Genomic DNA, 17548 nt, shown 5'->3' with positions numbered 1-17548 from the left:
TGTAAAAATTTTGATAAGAAAAAACACCATGTTTTTGTATTAATTAAGAAGAATCACATGTGGGAATATCCTTATTACATTATCAGAGCTCAAAAGAGAGAAATACCGAAAAGATTGAAAGAACTTGAAATTGATTACCCAGAAATGGAAATTTTATTAAGACATGGAGATCCAAATAGTATAAATCTCTACAACCAAATGAAAGAATCTTTGAATATTTTATACAACGGAAATCATTTTACTACAAATATGGCAGAATCTCGACTTATATATAGAATATCTAAATTACACGATGAAAATGTTTCTAAATTTTACTAAAAACTCTCGATTTATTATATTTCATTTGTAAATGTTTAGCATAACTAGGTAACCATTGTAGAATTTTCTTTTCATATTCACAAGGCGTTTCGTTTTTATAACTTTCGCTGAAAATTTTTTTAGCACAATCTTTGCAAAAAGCATCTTTTCTATCTTTACTATAATGCCAGTTATTGAATTCAGAAATATTTTTAATTTCTTTACAAAAGTAACACTTTTTCTCTTCTAAAGTTAATTTGTCCATTTTATTATATATTTTATCATGATCCTTACAGTACAATCCGTCTTTTCTATCCTTTTCCTTATAAAATTTTGTACATTTCTTTTGAGACTCCATTTATATAGAAAAAAATTATTACACGATGAAAATGTTACTAAATTTTATTAAAGACTTGACTTATGATATTTGGTTTGTAAATGTTTAGCATATCTAGGTAACCATTGAAGAACTCTTCCACATTCGCAATGAGTCGGTTTATTTTGACTTTCTCGGAAAATTCTTATAGCACAATCCTTACAAAAAGCTTGTTTTTTATCTTTACTATAATGCCAGTTGTGAAATTCTGAAATATTCTTAATTTCTTTACAAACGCAACATTTTTTCTCTTCTAACGTTAATTTTTCTATTTTTTCGTATAATTCTCTCTCATATTTACTACGACAATCCTTACACATAGACCCTAATCCTTCTTTTTTATTCTTATTTTTATAAAAAGCTTCAACATCTTTAAATTCTTGACACTGTGTACATTTCTTTTGAGACTCCATTTATATAGACAAAATTACAGCTTTGACTTTCTCAATTCATATTCATAAAACTTTCCGGTAATTTCTTCATTATTTAAATCTTTTAAACTATAAGTTACAGGATCTGTGTTATTAATTTGATAAATCACAAAGATTTCTCTTGACCAATTGTTCTTATATTTGTTTGAAAATGTTTGTTTTTTACTAACAATTCTTACACGATCATTGACTTTAAATTTAGTTTTCGTGTGAATTTCTGGTGGAACATACTTAAAAGCCGTCTCTAATAACTCCTTTTCAGCATCCTTATCCACGTCTTTGGGCTTCATTTTGATCGTGCTGTGAACTGTATCGTTATAATTGTTTACGATTTTTTGAAGAATATCGATCCATTTAAAGGTTTTATTAATCTCAAAAATTACTTTCATTCTCTCATTTTGAGTTCTGTTATATCTCTCTACAATACTTGATTTCTCTTCGTTTTCAGTATGATAAATCTTAATGTTGTATTTCCTCAAAACTTCGTTAAATTCTTTATTTTTAAACTCTAAACCCTTATCTGTATGAAGTAGGTTTGGAGGTTTGTGATTGATCCTTATGGCATCTTTTACTATATCTTCGAAAGCTTTTAAAACATCCTTGCCGTATTTTCTTTTGATAGCTCTTGACCAAGCATATTTTGAGAAAGTATCAATAACATTTAACATATACTTGAATCCATCATTTTGATCTGAATAGTTAGACATTATAACTAAATCTGCTGCCCATAAATCGTCAATTCCTAATGTTATAATTTTTCTCTTTTTAAACTTTTTTCGTACTGGTGCATGAATTTCTCTAGCTTCAATCTCTATTTCTTCTTTATTCTTAGATTCTTTCTTTACTTGTTTTTCATAAGGATTCTTTATAAATTTACTCTTATTTGTCTTACATTTTGAACATTTTGCTGCAATTCTATACAATCTGTTTTGAGTTTGAACAATTTTAGAATCTATATTTTTCGTTTTTTTCTTACATTTGTGGCAGTGAATTAAATCATCTTCCATTTATATATCAAAGTTTCCAACTTTGTTTAACTCTTCTAAAATATTAGATTTCGCTTCATAGCCATACGGTACTGTATCGATCTTATTTTCTAGGATAATTCTCTTATCATCTTTAGCGCTCAGTGCTAACTTGTTTATGGTAACTGTGAACAACTCATGTTTATAACTTTTGATGACTGTCATCTCTCTAAATTCTTCTTTACCTTCGAACAAACATCTCCTCAAGTTTTCGATATTTATTGTTTTATTTACAACGCTTCTCTTAATTCCTTTACACCTAACTGGATTTTTGTCTAGATATTTGTACGAGTACATTTTTGATCTCAAACCACAAAATTCTTCTAAAACTTCGCTATTTAACTCATCTTCGAATTTCCCTATTACCTTCTTATTTTTAGTAGTGAAACATTCGTGATCTTTTGGATAATCACTTGTATCAAAGTCATCTATATTTTCTTTAATAATTTTAAAAGGATCTCGTTTCAATTCTAGGAAATAACTGTCTGTATCCATGTAACACAGATTCAAATCTGGGTCAAACTTCTTTAATTTATCGTAATAAAACTCGTACATTAGCAATTTTGATAGGTCAAGAACTGAAAATCCTATGTAGATTGGCTTGTTAAATTTAACCTTTTGTTTGTACATGTGACTCGCTATACGTTGTCGTCAAAGATATTAAAGCATTTGAAGTTTGTTTTCTTGGCCTGTTTCATTGAAAATTCTTCATTTCCTAGTTTGATATCACATCTATTTCGCACATTTTCCATATATTTTCCAAAAACAGAGTTGTTCATGAGCTTATAAAAATCTTTCTCAAAGTCACTTGTAGCTTTGGTTCTCATATTGGTATTAAAATCAATGTACTTTTTCATAAAAGGCTTCTGATCGAATGCAATAACCCTATTCACATGTTTCAACACCATCCCTTGTTCGAGGTAAAATTTCAAATTTCTTAAATGAACAACGTATTCAGTTTTATCCAGTAAAGTTGTGCAAAGTTTGTTTTTATAATGTTCGGGAGCAAGAGGCAAATCCTTGTGATGTTCATGTAAATTTGTTGGATATCCTAGATCAACTTCGAGAATATAGCCATAATCTTCGTCGCCAGTGAGTTCCAAAATTGTTTCTTGCCACTCTTCTTTTGTATATGTTTTAGGATTCATCCACTTGATATCACTAAACGGCAGTTTTTGCATAAGACCATAACCATAAAGGTTGTTTGCATCGACATAAAGTAAATAGTTTTCGGGCTTTGTCTTATCGAAATCTTTCAAATATTTGTTATTTGCTTTAACATATCGTTTAATACATTGAGAAATGCCTCCACGAATGCCTTTTTCAATTATTAAATACATATCGTAATCGTGTATCAGTTGAAGCTCGATTTTCGTTAATTTTAACATAGCATCCCAAGCAAGACTTGGAGCAGTTAGATAATGTGCTGGATCAAGTTTGTAACAATTTAGACAAATGTTTCTGAAGTTTTCGAATATATCAGCGAGCAATAGTACATCTTGGATATTGTACAAATCAGAGTAATTTCCAAGATTTTTCTCTTTTAATTTGTTCCAAACGCTCAAGTAGTATTGATAATCTTTCTCAGATATGCTCTCATCTGTCAAAAGTGAATAGAAATCTTCAATTTTCAGCTCTTCTGTGTAATCAAGTTTTTCAATACTATCGATAAATTCGTAAGGAAATATGCCTTTTCCACATAGAATTTTAAAGATTTCTTCTTCGTCAATTGGTTGTCTTTCTAGAATTGCGTTCAATATTCGTCCATCTTGTATAAAATGATTTGTATGTTTGATGTCTTCTTTCTTGAGGTTTTTAGCTAACTTTCCAATAGATGACGCCATGAATATAAATGTGTCTACGAAAGAAAACTTGATAAATTTTCTAGGTTTATCATTATTAAACTCATAGCCATATCCAGAATTTACAGAATAATTTATATATTTTTCATCTGTGTTTGCGATCAAATCAACATTTCCATATTGTTTAGCCAATTCTTTTATGTACAAATGAGTATCGTAATTTGACATATTGTGACAGAAAACTGGGATGTTCTGGGGAAATTTCAAATTCAGATTACAACATGAATGAGCTGCGCCTCGAAATTTACCTGTTAAATGACAATGATCTCTTACTTTTAATCTTTTTTCACCATCAAAACCTTCTGTTTCACAGATATGACAAACGTTTGAATTTTGATACAAAATTTCGTCTTCTTCAGTTAGTTTTATAGGCTTCATGTTCCTTGAATTATATTTTTTAGCTATGTATTTCGATAATTTTTTAAGCTCTTAAAACAATTTTGCAGGAACATTAGGCAAATCGTCTTCATTTTTGGCTCGATAATATATCGGTTTATACATGCGATTGGTCACATTCGACACTAAATATAAAGTAAAACCATAAGGAATGTGCTTCTGAATCTTGGTTGTAGTCGATCTTTGTGGATTGTTCTTGCATGTTGGAATTTTTTCTAATATGCTCTCAAAATCCATATAAATAACGTACGGATGGCTTAACTTCTTTTGATAATTAGTAAATTTAGTTGTTTGACCTGAAAACGGCATAATTAGCTTACAAACTTCATGTTGCTTGCAAATTTCTAAATGATCTGTTAAATCTCCAGATTTGAAGAAATGGCTTAAACATCTTCTACATAGAAAATTTTTATGTCCATGTTTGGATGTTTGAGAACTCACTAACCTACTTAAATCGGTTATCAAAACAAAATGAGATTTGTCTTCTTGTTTTACATACAGTAGATCAATATTTAATTCTGCATCATATTTTTCAGAAATTTGTAACGGAACAACCTTAATACTTTCATCAAAACTGTAGACATTGATAGACATTTTTGGATATTTGTACTTGGAATTGTAACTTCGTTTCTCAAATAACTGTATATCTTTCAAAGACATTAGATACTCAAAGCCCGAAAATATCTCGTCATTTACAAATTTTTCATATTGTTTTGATCTTTCAACATGAGTCTCGGGTTTTTCAATAGCGCATCGGATAGAATAAATAAAGCAATAGTCATCTTTATTTTTTATATTTATACAAGCTTTCTTATCTTTGATTTTCTTTGGTAAATCGATATATAATCCGGCATTCATCATTTCGTGTTTGTTAAGGCTCAAAACTAGTTGTATGCAGCTTTTAAATGTCCATCCAGAACCTCTATTTGGATGATTTGTCTGTTCTCGATGTGTTAATTTATTAAATTGCTTAGTAATAAAGTCGTTTACGTCAAAGATTTCATCTGCTTTTATAGTAAAGTACATTGGGCAAGTTTGTGGTTCACCGTTCACTAAAGTTCTTTCGTATTCACATTCCAAAGACAGATATCCTTTCATATTTTTAACATTTTCTTGAAATTTCTCGATTAAACTTTTAATTTCTGGCCGCATAATTGAAAGATATTTGTAAATTGACATGAAATTGTCGTTCAAGTTTGTTAAAATGTATTGCTTGAAAAGACCGTGTATTGAGGATAAAACTTCTACATCAATGATATTTTTAGGTTTTTCGTTAAGAGTTTCACCTATTTGCTCGATGATTTCTGACTTAGTTTTACCGTTTGTTTCAATGGAAAGTTTTTCAGCGATTGAATGAATTTTTTCGTTATTAAATAGATTTAAGTCTTTCTTTTCAACTTTGAAATTTCTCTTTAATTCCCTTAATTTCTCAATATTAAACATCTTTTCGTGATCGATAATTTGGTTTTCTTTAGCCCATTGTCTTAAATAATTTAGCTCCTTTTCATAAATTTCTTTATTTTTGGCATGTATTTTGGAGTCATAATGTCGATCATAGTTTTTTCTTAAAGTTTCTTTTTTGCAGAACGGACATGATATTTTATCGCGCTCCATTTATATTTAAAAAAATTGAGTGTGTCAAGTTTCACTATTTAGTAAAATATCTTTTTATTAAGGAAAAGTTATCAACTTTTAAGCTTAAAGTTGGCAATAATTTGAGATAATTCAGTAGATTTTCAGGATAAAAAAAAAAACTCTAATATTAGTGTGTAGGGACCTTAAAAAACCTTGATTTTAACCCTAAAACTGTGATTTTGACTCCACATTGATTGATTTGACTAGACAGCTCAAGAAAGTAGAAGCAAACAGCTATAGATTCGGTAATTTTTCGTTCGTGAGTTACAGATTCGTTTATTGTCCTTTAAACAGTATTTTCCATTGATTTACTGTTGGCTCCGAAAGTGGTCTAGAATCGGCATATTCATATCTACTTATATATATATATATATATATATAAGTAGATATATATATATATATATATATCAATTATTAGACTTCTTGATATAAAGTTCCTTTAATATTTCGGCTTTTTGCCGTTTTCAAAAAGGTATAATAAGGTATAATACAAAATAACAACACAGCAACAAAATTTACAAAAGTAAATAAATAAATAAAAACTGACATAAATAACCAAGAATTTTTGAACATGTGATTAACACCAAAGAGAAATAAATAATATCATGAACAGAGAATGAATTTAGAAAAATAATTTTGAAAAAATAATACATAATAGAAACAATTGACTATTTCATCTTTTATTCAGACCAAAGGGTACTTTTGATTTTAATATTAACTGACGTGCCTGTTCTAAATTTTCTAAGTCAATTTTGTTCCTATCTTCGGGTACTTTGCAAATACCTGTCAGTGCATAACATTGTTCAAAATTTTGTTGGTGGCCTAATGCGTGTTGTGAAACCAATTTTTCATCCTGTTTTTTAGATGAACAACGATGATTATTCATTCTTATGTGCAATGGATTTGTTGTCAATCCAACATAATCCATTGCACAATTTTTACATGTTAATTGGTTTTCACAGTATCCCTAGCCAGTTTAGATACCACGCTATCAAAATTGTCATGTTGAATTGTAAGATTGCTTTTCTTACAGTCTGTTTGAATCTTGGCTTGACACCTAAAGGTTTACAGCCTAAATTTCCTGTGTTTGCTTTTCCAATTGAATTAAGAAATGATGTATTTTCTTTCGCAAGACAAACTAGTTTTCAACTCACTAGTTTTGCTCTTGGATTATACAAAAATTTATCTAAAGAACATAGTAACAAACTTTGTTCTCTGTTGGAGCTTCTTAGAGATGAACCGGAGTTTGTAAATAACATATTACTAGAATGTAACCATCTAATGAAAACTAAACTTGAACAACTTTACAAAAAACTCAGTAACCTTTTTATGAACACAACTGAACCGAATAAGGTCAATTTAAAATATAGCTACAGTTATAAAGATGTAAACATAAAAACTGATCCACCAGAGACTATCAACATTATCTCTAAAAACGATATAACAAGACAATTGGCAGAACATTTCACTGTGATTTCTAGTGTGGACAAAACTGTAGATAAAAACAACGAACAAAATTGCATGGTAGCTTCTAACATACTTAACCTTTCAAAATATGATCTGAATTCCGAAGAAGTTTCTGTTTTATCCAAAGGATTAACTTTCTCACCAACACCAAAGTTCAATCATATGGATTTTCTTGCTGATGCCCTCGCTTTTGCGCGTAATATAAGGCTAAAGTTTCATTTTCTACAAAACACAATGAATGATAATAAAATCCCAAATTCAGTTGCCAAATTCAAACCGAAGTCAAATTGGACCCCTCCTAATCTACCTCCTGATCATCCGATTGAACAGTTCATAAATGTCATATTATCGAATTTGTCACATCATGAATTCACGGATTCATTAAAGAGTAATGACAATTTAACAGCAGGAGAAAGAAAAGCTATCACATCTCTTAGGAATAATAAAGACATAATAATTTTACCAGCAGATAAGGGCAACACAATAGTACTTCTAGATCTCGATGATTATATTTTTGAAATTAATAAACAATTAAATGATACAAAATTTTACAAGCAAATCGATTACGACCCAACTGAACGTTTTAACAATGATATTAAGCAATTTCTCGCAGTTGAGGGACCTAAAGAAGATATAAGTCAAGAAACTTTAGCTCTCCTAACTCCTGATGTTCCAAGAACCCCTGTTTTCTATATTTTGCCTAAGATTCATAAGGAAACAAGGCCACCACCAGGGAGACCGATAGTTTCGGGTTATGGTTCTCCAACAGAAAGAATCTCCAGCTTTGTCGACGACATTTTGCAGCCAATGGTGAAAAATTTGAAGTCACACATCAAGAACATCGATCACTTCATCGAAAGATTGAATGAAATGAAGCAACCTATTCCCAGCGATGCAATTATGGTTACCATTGATGTCCAGTCTCTATACACAAACATTCCTCACAGTTTGGGCGAAGAAGCAATACATAGTTTTTTAACCACTAGACCTAAGCAAGCCAGTCCCAGCACAAAATTTATAATGACATTACTTAATTTTATTTTAACTATGAACAACTTTAAATTTCAAGATAAAAATTACCTCCAAATTAATGGAACAGCTATGGGCACCAGGATGGCACCTGCGTATGCTAATCTATTTATGGCAAAACTAGAAGAAGATTTTTTGAATTCTCAATCCTACAAACCTCTTGTATGGTTGATATTCATTGACGATATTTTTATGATTTGGAATAATAGCTTTGAAAATTTAAAAGAATTTTTGGAAAATCTAAACAAATTCTCGATTTTGAAATTTACCTGGAAATTTTCTAAAGAAATCATAACATTCTTGGATGTAGATGTTTTTATTAAATCTGGATGTCTCAAAACAAAAATTCATATTAAAGACAGTAACACAATGGATTATCTACATTTCAACAGCTGCCATCCTGTACATGTCAAAAAATCAGTACCAAAGGGTTTGTCAGTTAGGGCCAAAAAATTATGTACTGATAGTGCAGATTTTCAAAATTATCTAGAAAAACTTGGAAATGCATTTGTCAAAAGAAAATATCCTTCAAAATTTATAAATAATCAAATTAAACACTCTAATATTCATAAAACCCAAAAGAATGATGACGTAAAATTTATAACAAAATATTTTCCTGGTTTATACAAAACAAACAATATTCTAAGAACGGCACACAAAATTCTTGAATCTTCACCAATTACTAAAAACTTATTTTCAAAACCACCCAGGCTAGTGTTTTGTAGAAATACTAACCTGAAAAATCATCTGGTACGGCCCAAATTGCCACCTACTGACAATCAAAATTCAGAAAAGAAGAAACATTTTAAGTGTCAACCCTGTAAAGACAAACGATGTAATACTTGCAAAATTATAAAATCGTCCAATTTTTTCACCAGTCGTAATACAAAGAAAACTTACCCTATTAGAGGAGAAATTAATTGCAAAAGTAAAAATTTAATTTACCAATTAACATGTAAAAATTGTGCAATGGATTATGTTGGATTGACTACAAATCCATTGCACATAAGAATGAATAATCATCGTTGTTCGTCTAAAAAACAGGATGAAAAATTGGTTTCACAACACGCATTAGGCCACCAACAAAATTTTGAACAATGTTACGCACTGACAGGTATTTGCAAAGTACCCGAAGATAGAAACAAAATTGACTTAGAAAATTTAGAACAGGCACATCAGTTAATATTAAAATCAAAAGTACCCTTTGGTCTGAATAAAAGATGAAATAGTCAATTGTTTCTATTATGTATTTTTTTTTCTAAATTATTTTTCTAAATTCATTCTCTGTTCATGATATTATTTATTTCTCTTTGGTGTTAATCACATGTTCAAAAATTCTTGTTTATTTATGTAAGTTTTTATTTATTTACTAGCTGTTTCCCGCGGCTTCGCACGCTTTACGTAAGCCTTGACCATGTATTTGCACTTCTGGTTCAAGTGCATTATATTTCTAACACCGATGTAGAGTTTGCCTTGTTGTCACGATCAAGAAAATCTGTGTATGCTTATTATATAGCCATTATACACGAACATGTATTTTATTATAAAGCGGTCTAACAGTCAAGCTTTAAGTTTAACCATATATCTATCATAAAGACAAACATATATTCTAACTTAGTGCCTTCTAATAGTCTATGGCAAATTAATATTCGTAACTGTCTCGTAATTGCAGTTTATAGTGTGCAGGCGCTTTGAAAATTGTTATCTTTTACAGCGCCGCCTCGTGGCGAGTTACATCAATGGGCATATCGTATAAACCTTCTCCGTGGAAAAGTGTATATACATACAAATTTTCATAATGATCGGTCCAATAGTTTACGATTCCATAAAGGACAAACACTCAAACATTCATTTTTATATATAGAGATTTACTTTTGTAAATTTTGTTGCTGTGTTGTTATTTTGTATTATACCTTATTATACCTTTTTGAAAACGGCAAAAAGCCGAAATATTAAAGGAACTTTATATCAAGAAGTCTAATAATTGATATAACAGAGCAATTCTGCTTTTATACACTCGAAGTGAATATATATATATATATATATATATATATATATATATATATATATATATATATATACACATATTTACATTTAATGACGTTAAAACTATAACAAATTCCATTTTACATTTAAATTTAACCAAAATATACACTACTATGTAATAATTAAAAATCAAATTTATCAGCTGAATATGTAGAACAATTTCAAACAAAGATAAATTAAAACATAAATTAACAATTTATTTTTTAAATAATTTCTTGTTATATTGCTACATTCATTCTCTCAAACACACAGCCTGACCACAAGCACGCCACGAGCACCGCCACCCGCCACCCCCACAGACCGCCCAGCAACAAGTCCCTGACCCCCGCCCCAAAACGAGCTCGACCTTCTATAATACGGATATCATCAGGAAGAGAGTTCCAGAGGCGACATGCCTGAACAGTGAACGACCTACTGGTAGTTACCGTTTCACAATAATTCTACCAAGTATACAAATTAGTTCAAAACCAGCAATTTGCAAACCATACTTTTAAAGGCATATATATATATATATATATATATATATATATATATATATATATTCATAATAACTAATAAATAACCATTCCTTTTTCAAACTTTGAATAGTTGCCTTCTTGAAACATTGAGAGAATATGTCGAAAGTGATGAACAAAACTTATTGACAATGACGCATTATATATAAAATACTCATATGTATTGGTTTGGTGAATTTTGTGAATTAGATAATGAAAATGTCTGCTCGAATGTGAATAACCGTAATTTAGAAATTTTATTTGGTAAGACGCACACACATTAAAAGTCTCTCTCTCTCTCTCTCTCTCTCTCTCTCTCTCTCTCTCTCTCTCTCTCTCTCTTTTAATATATACACGTATAAATAGTTTCTACTTAATTGAATTATATAGCACTTAGTAAATAGAAACGGAATATTATTTTGTTTCTGTATTCAATTATCGTTGATTTTAGTGAAGCTTGTTAACTTTATACAAATAAGTTGGCAATTTGTACTCTATTTATAGAAATATATATTGACATCTTACCATTTCTCGATTTTCAACTGACTTCGAGGAAGTAAACTTGTCCCCATTAAAATATTTAAGAAATGCATTATTTGTTTACGAAATTTACTTATTTCGTTTGGTGTTCAACATACGTTATTTTGAAAAAAAAAACTTCTCCATAAAAATATTTCTGACAACATTATTAGAATTCTACCTATCTTATCATATAATATGACATATTTAGAACAAATCTTATACCATTCCTGCAATTGTGAATTCAGGAAGGATGAAACACCTGCCTTTAACATCATGAGTAGTTGCCGAATTTTGTTTTGTAATTCTATGCATATATTAAACAGATTATAATATTTATTATTAAGTATACTCGGGAATCACCATGGTAAAAATTCGAACATAAACATTAAATGAAGTAGACAGGGACTTTTTGACTGCCAAACCGGACAAACGAGGACACTGCGATCTCGCGGGAGTGTACTGATCATTAGTCCACAATGAGGAGATTAGCGGCTAATGAGTGACTATAATTCTTGTTAATGCGTTAATTATACCTATTACAGGGAGTCACAGTGTAATGGACCTGTTTCGTTATGAAAAACGCAATTTTGACAACAAAAATAGTGCAGGAGTTTGTTCATACATTTTGTAAATACTACCTGTAGATCATTAATTCTATGTTCAATAACTTTATGCAGAAACAAGATTTAAAACAATTCCTTACCTTGTTATCTATGTCCATTTCATCTAAACTAATTTACAGTCCACAAGTATGTCACAGTTTGAGTAAAGAAAAATGATTGGTTTAAATATTTGTATTAAAATGTTTCATACTTTACTTGAATATTATGTTATTGGAAAGATTAGTATTAATAATGTTACAATTGGATTAAAGAACACGTGGTATTATGGTTTACTGCTTAGTGCTGTGCACATTAAACAATATTTACTGTTTTATGTTAGAATGATAATATTCACGTAAAAATCAATTTTACCAACGATACATTTTATATGTATTGAAATTAAATTCACATTTTAAAAATAATGAAAATAACTTTCTAAAATCCAGTTCAAATAATTTTAATATCCTTGTTTCAAAATTATAAACGAGAATTCAGTAATATTAAAAATCATAACGTACTAACCAATCACAGCCATGGAAGGGAGAAAATTAAAATACAGAATGAATTGGAATCTGCTCTCGACCAAATATAAAAGACGTGGTAGCTTTCAGAGGGCCGTCACTTTGATTGGTATTCCCATTATTATGATTACTGTATATTTCTATACGTACATGTTCGATTTATGTGATTTAGATCACATCCCTAGATCTCAATTTATTTATTTTCTTCTTTTTGATAAACTGAAGAAGTTCAGAAACTTCATTAAATGACCTTTGTATTTTCTCTCTACCACAAGTTTAGTTAAAAAGCATAGGAAGGTTTATAATTATTATACAATAACTATAAGATACCAAAATATAATGGATTTGTTTCTCTCATTCTTAACGTTTGAGTTAAAAAAATATATTTTCTCTAACTTTAGACAAATTATGCAATCAATTTAAATATTTAATTAGAAATATACATGTTGCCAACATCTATCTACGGATTACTTACATACCTGAACCAGTTTAGAGCTACGTAGTTGACTTCTTATAGTTAAACTACCCATTCTTCTCACTTATGTCAACCATTATCACATTCTTCCAATGAACTAAACCATCTATCTACGGATTACTTACAGGCCTGAACAAGTTTAGAGCTACGCAGTTGACTTCTTATAGTTAAACTACCCATTCTTCTCACTTATGTCAACCATTATCACATTCTTCCAATGAACTAAACCATCTATCTACGGATTACTTACAGGCCTGAACAAGTTTAGAGCTACGCAGTTGACTTCTTATAGTTAAACTACCCATTCTTCTCACTTATGTCAACCATTATCACATTCTTCCAATGATTCAAACTGTACTTTTAAATAATATAATTTATACTTACCTACCTGAGGTGTTGATATCATCGTTCCCCTGCATTTTAAGTACTTGAATTAACAATCACGACACTGATATGTTGCCTTTAATTGGGAAATACAGTTGGAAATAAAAACTAATAAATGTATTGTAGGATAAAATTACCTCATCCATTATATAATTCACATAGTTTGTACGGATTTCAGGCCCTCTGAATTTTAAATCGGATAATGGTGTTCATGATCTTATAATTCAAACATACACTATATAGCCTTAAAAGAAGTTGGATGGGAGTTTTATATTAAAGAAATATTACGTGACAATTACACATTTTACTCGATTAGCTTATTGATACAGGCCTTAGTCCAAACTTAATGTTGATTTAATACACTGGATGATTAAGTACTTCAAGTTATATTTTGTAATTAGACTTCAACAATTTTACCCTATGTTTTGTCTGCCAATGGTACCTTATTCTATATTTTAACTCTTAGTAACCATTTTATTTTTATATTAGAGTCTTTTGAGGAAAATTATCATAGCAATTTTCTCAGTTAAAACAAGATTAAAGATACAAGATGAAGGTTCATTTAATGGATAATATAAATGATTAAGATTCCAACTTGACATCCTTAAACTACTGAGCAATAACGGATACAAAGTTTTCTTCACTTTATGAACCCAATCAAACTTCAGAAACGTACATAGTAGTGCCAGTGATTTTAATAACCATTGTATTACATAATCATATATTTTATGGGCAGCCAGTTATTTATTGACAGAGCATTATCTTTAAGCTCTCGCAACCCCATCACTCGTGGGGTTGGGATCAATTTATTTTAGCCTGTCTGTCCAACCACACGATATCTCGAAAACGAACTGACCTAATAGACCTGAAATATGCTACGATGCTTCACTTATAAATTTGCAATACTGAGTTCGAGGATGGTGCGTGTCACTCCACGGCATTCGGCTGAGCGTTAGTCAATATTTTTACATTGGTCTTATGAGTAACCATGATGTCAACAAGATTGCTTGAAAACAATAATAAATACATTTCGAAACTATCTGAGAACAATGGGAGATTTAAAGTTTGCATGAAAATTTATTTCTACGTAGACAAAAATAAGTTCTTTTATAGTGCATGTCCAAGCATGGAATTTGGTTGAACATGACGACTATTACCCAGTAGGTTTACACTTTCCTTTGTCTGCGAGGAAAATGTACAAATTTCTTTTCTGCATGTCTAGTTAGTCTATTTGACCGGAGGACACCTCAAGAATGAAACGAGCTGTAAATTTAAAACTTTGCGTGCAACCTCAGCGAAGTCTGTTACGATACATGTGGCGTGGTATTTAATATTTTATGAAGGCTCAAGAAAAGTGTTTGGTGAAGAATGAGAAATGTGTGTTTGATTTGTATTGTTGGTTGAGCGTAACAGAATACAAAATTTGATTTCCGTCTGTGTATCAGTCTGACTGTCCGCAGGGCAACTCAAGATCGTAATGAGCTATAGATTCAAAAGTGTACATGTAAACTTTGCAAAGCCTGTTACGTAACAAGTGGCGATGCGTAACTTGTATCAATTAATTTGTATATTACAATTGAATATTTCATGAGTTCATATCGAAAAGTGCACTATATTGCAGTGATAAACGTTCACAGATATTAGTCAGAACCAATTTATACAAGCATTCCTGAAAGCTAAACCCACACGAAAATGACACCTTCGAGTAAGAAACAATTTTGGACAACGAGTAATCTGTTGCTGCTGTTTCTGTGAACATTGCGTCATAAAGATCTCGTTAAACTTGAAACAGATTTAGGCTGGGATTAGTGCACAAAAAGTAGAAAGTAATATTTTTTACATTAAATATTATCATCTGCTCTCATACTCTTCATACAAAATGTTTAACGAAGAGGCTTATGAATGTAGTTCAAAATTCGGGGCCGTATAGTTATTTTTGTAGTTGTTATTAGGTATGTTGTTATATGATCACCAACATCGTCTGCTTCATACATAAAATAGAAATAGACTAAGGAAACCCGTATATTTAACTTTATATATTTGTTTAGACAAAATTGCCAAATCATGAAAAATAAAAAATGCTTAATTCAAGAAGTGCAGTTCCAATAGATTCGTAGACCATACAGCTAGAGATACAAGTTGGTACCGAGCTTGATATTTTTTCCACAGTTTATTATATTATAGCTAGTAATTTTTTAATCATATGAAAAGTAGCATATGCATTATATAATAATAAAATATATACAAATATATATAAATAAATATATAAATATATAAAAATAAAAATGCAATTGTATAAATTATTTAGTAGTAATAATATGTGGCTAAGATCTAGTGTATTAGTTTATATTTAAAATCATAACTAAATATGTGAATTAGTCTTCTATAAATCACAAAATATATTATTTGCACTTTGATTGGGTAACAATTACAAATTATAGTCCATCTTTGTAGTGTTTTAGACTAGAGCCATGAGAACAGACCTAGAATACAAAGGCAGATATATACTCCACGTTTTATAAACTGATACTTTAGAGAAAGCACTTTTAGTCGAACTTTCATTTTGATTTTGTTATGTACTGAATGGACGATACACATGGGGTTGAATAGAAGGTAGTAGTAATAAATACTCGATTTTAAAAGTTTACTTATATGTTTAATTGTGGCAAATAAACATAAAAGCCCCGCTTCCAGACGTTAAAAATAAAATAATTGTCACGTTGCTGCAACATTGAGTGATAATGAACTAAATTATATCATGGGGTGGGCCTAATGGTTCCAATGTTCTATGGAAATTTTGCATACGAACATAGTAATTAATTAAACTTTAAAATTGATTTCCTTTCACGTTGATTTCGACTCACAAGTTTGGGCGTCAGCATCTTGGCTCGACATTGCAGCTGTAGTTGGAAAAAGTGAAGATTAGTAGACTACAAGTCTAAAACACGAATGCTGGATGCACTTGAAGTGATACTCATGGTTAAATTCAAACTAAGAGGCTGGAAGTTAAACTAGCCTAAAACAAATTCACGATGGTATTAGACATGTATCGAGACAACTCAAGATTCATGACAAAGTTGTCTCGTCAGAAGGCCATAACCATAATATTATGCGTATTAATCTGCCACATAAAACATGAACCAAGTTCAGTTACTTTACTATATAAAACTTTACTTTATATTAAATTCAAAATTAGATGTCTCGCATGAAAGGGCTAATATACGTATAATACCAAAATACAAATTTTACTTTCGGAGAAGGCGCGCGAGGTATTGCTCGGCAGTTGAATCAGCAGCTACAAAGTTCACAAAGAAAAAATTAATACGCGAGCCATTAAGTTTTTAATCCGCCAAGAATTTAGATTTTTTAAACATCGGATGTAACTTATATTAACTAGTAACGAATAAAATGGTTGCGAAAATATATGTTATATAAAATAAATCTAAATAACGGTAAAATTATATTCCACCGTTTATGAAGACACAAACGTTGTTATTATTTATCAGTATAAAAAGAATTTTAAAAGTTTCTGTAGTTTGTGATAACACGAACATGAGAAAACACAAAGTTTGGTTTTACATGAAAAACCCTTAGTTTTAAGTACTAACCATGTAATATTAATAAGAAACTTAGTCCTAGTTTGTAAAACTTTTAAAATCTTTTGAAAATATGAGTGGATTAAGAAGTAAGAAATTATTTAAATACGAGCCGATTCAAACCTACTTATATTTATTTTATTCTCAACGCAAACTGTCGTTTTCAATTTGTTTTATTTATTAAAACACCTTTGTTAAGAAAATTTATTAAAACAGTTTTTATTTTATATTTAATGAATATTCTTACATAAAGTAAGAAAAGGAAACCCACATATTGCATTTTAACTTTTATGTTTGATCAATGTATTACTAGGAATCAGAGCTCTTAACGTCTGTGTCAGTGTCAATCCAACATCTCAATATCAACGTAATCAATCTATTGTCGACAGC

This window comes from Homalodisca vitripennis, chromosome 1 (genome assembly GCF_021130785.1).
Source record: "Homalodisca vitripennis isolate AUS2020 chromosome 1, UT_GWSS_2.1, whole genome shotgun sequence".
Taxonomy (NCBI): Eukaryota; Metazoa; Arthropoda; class Insecta; order Hemiptera; family Cicadellidae; genus Homalodisca; species Homalodisca vitripennis.
Note: the sequence above shows the minus strand (reverse complement) of the source record.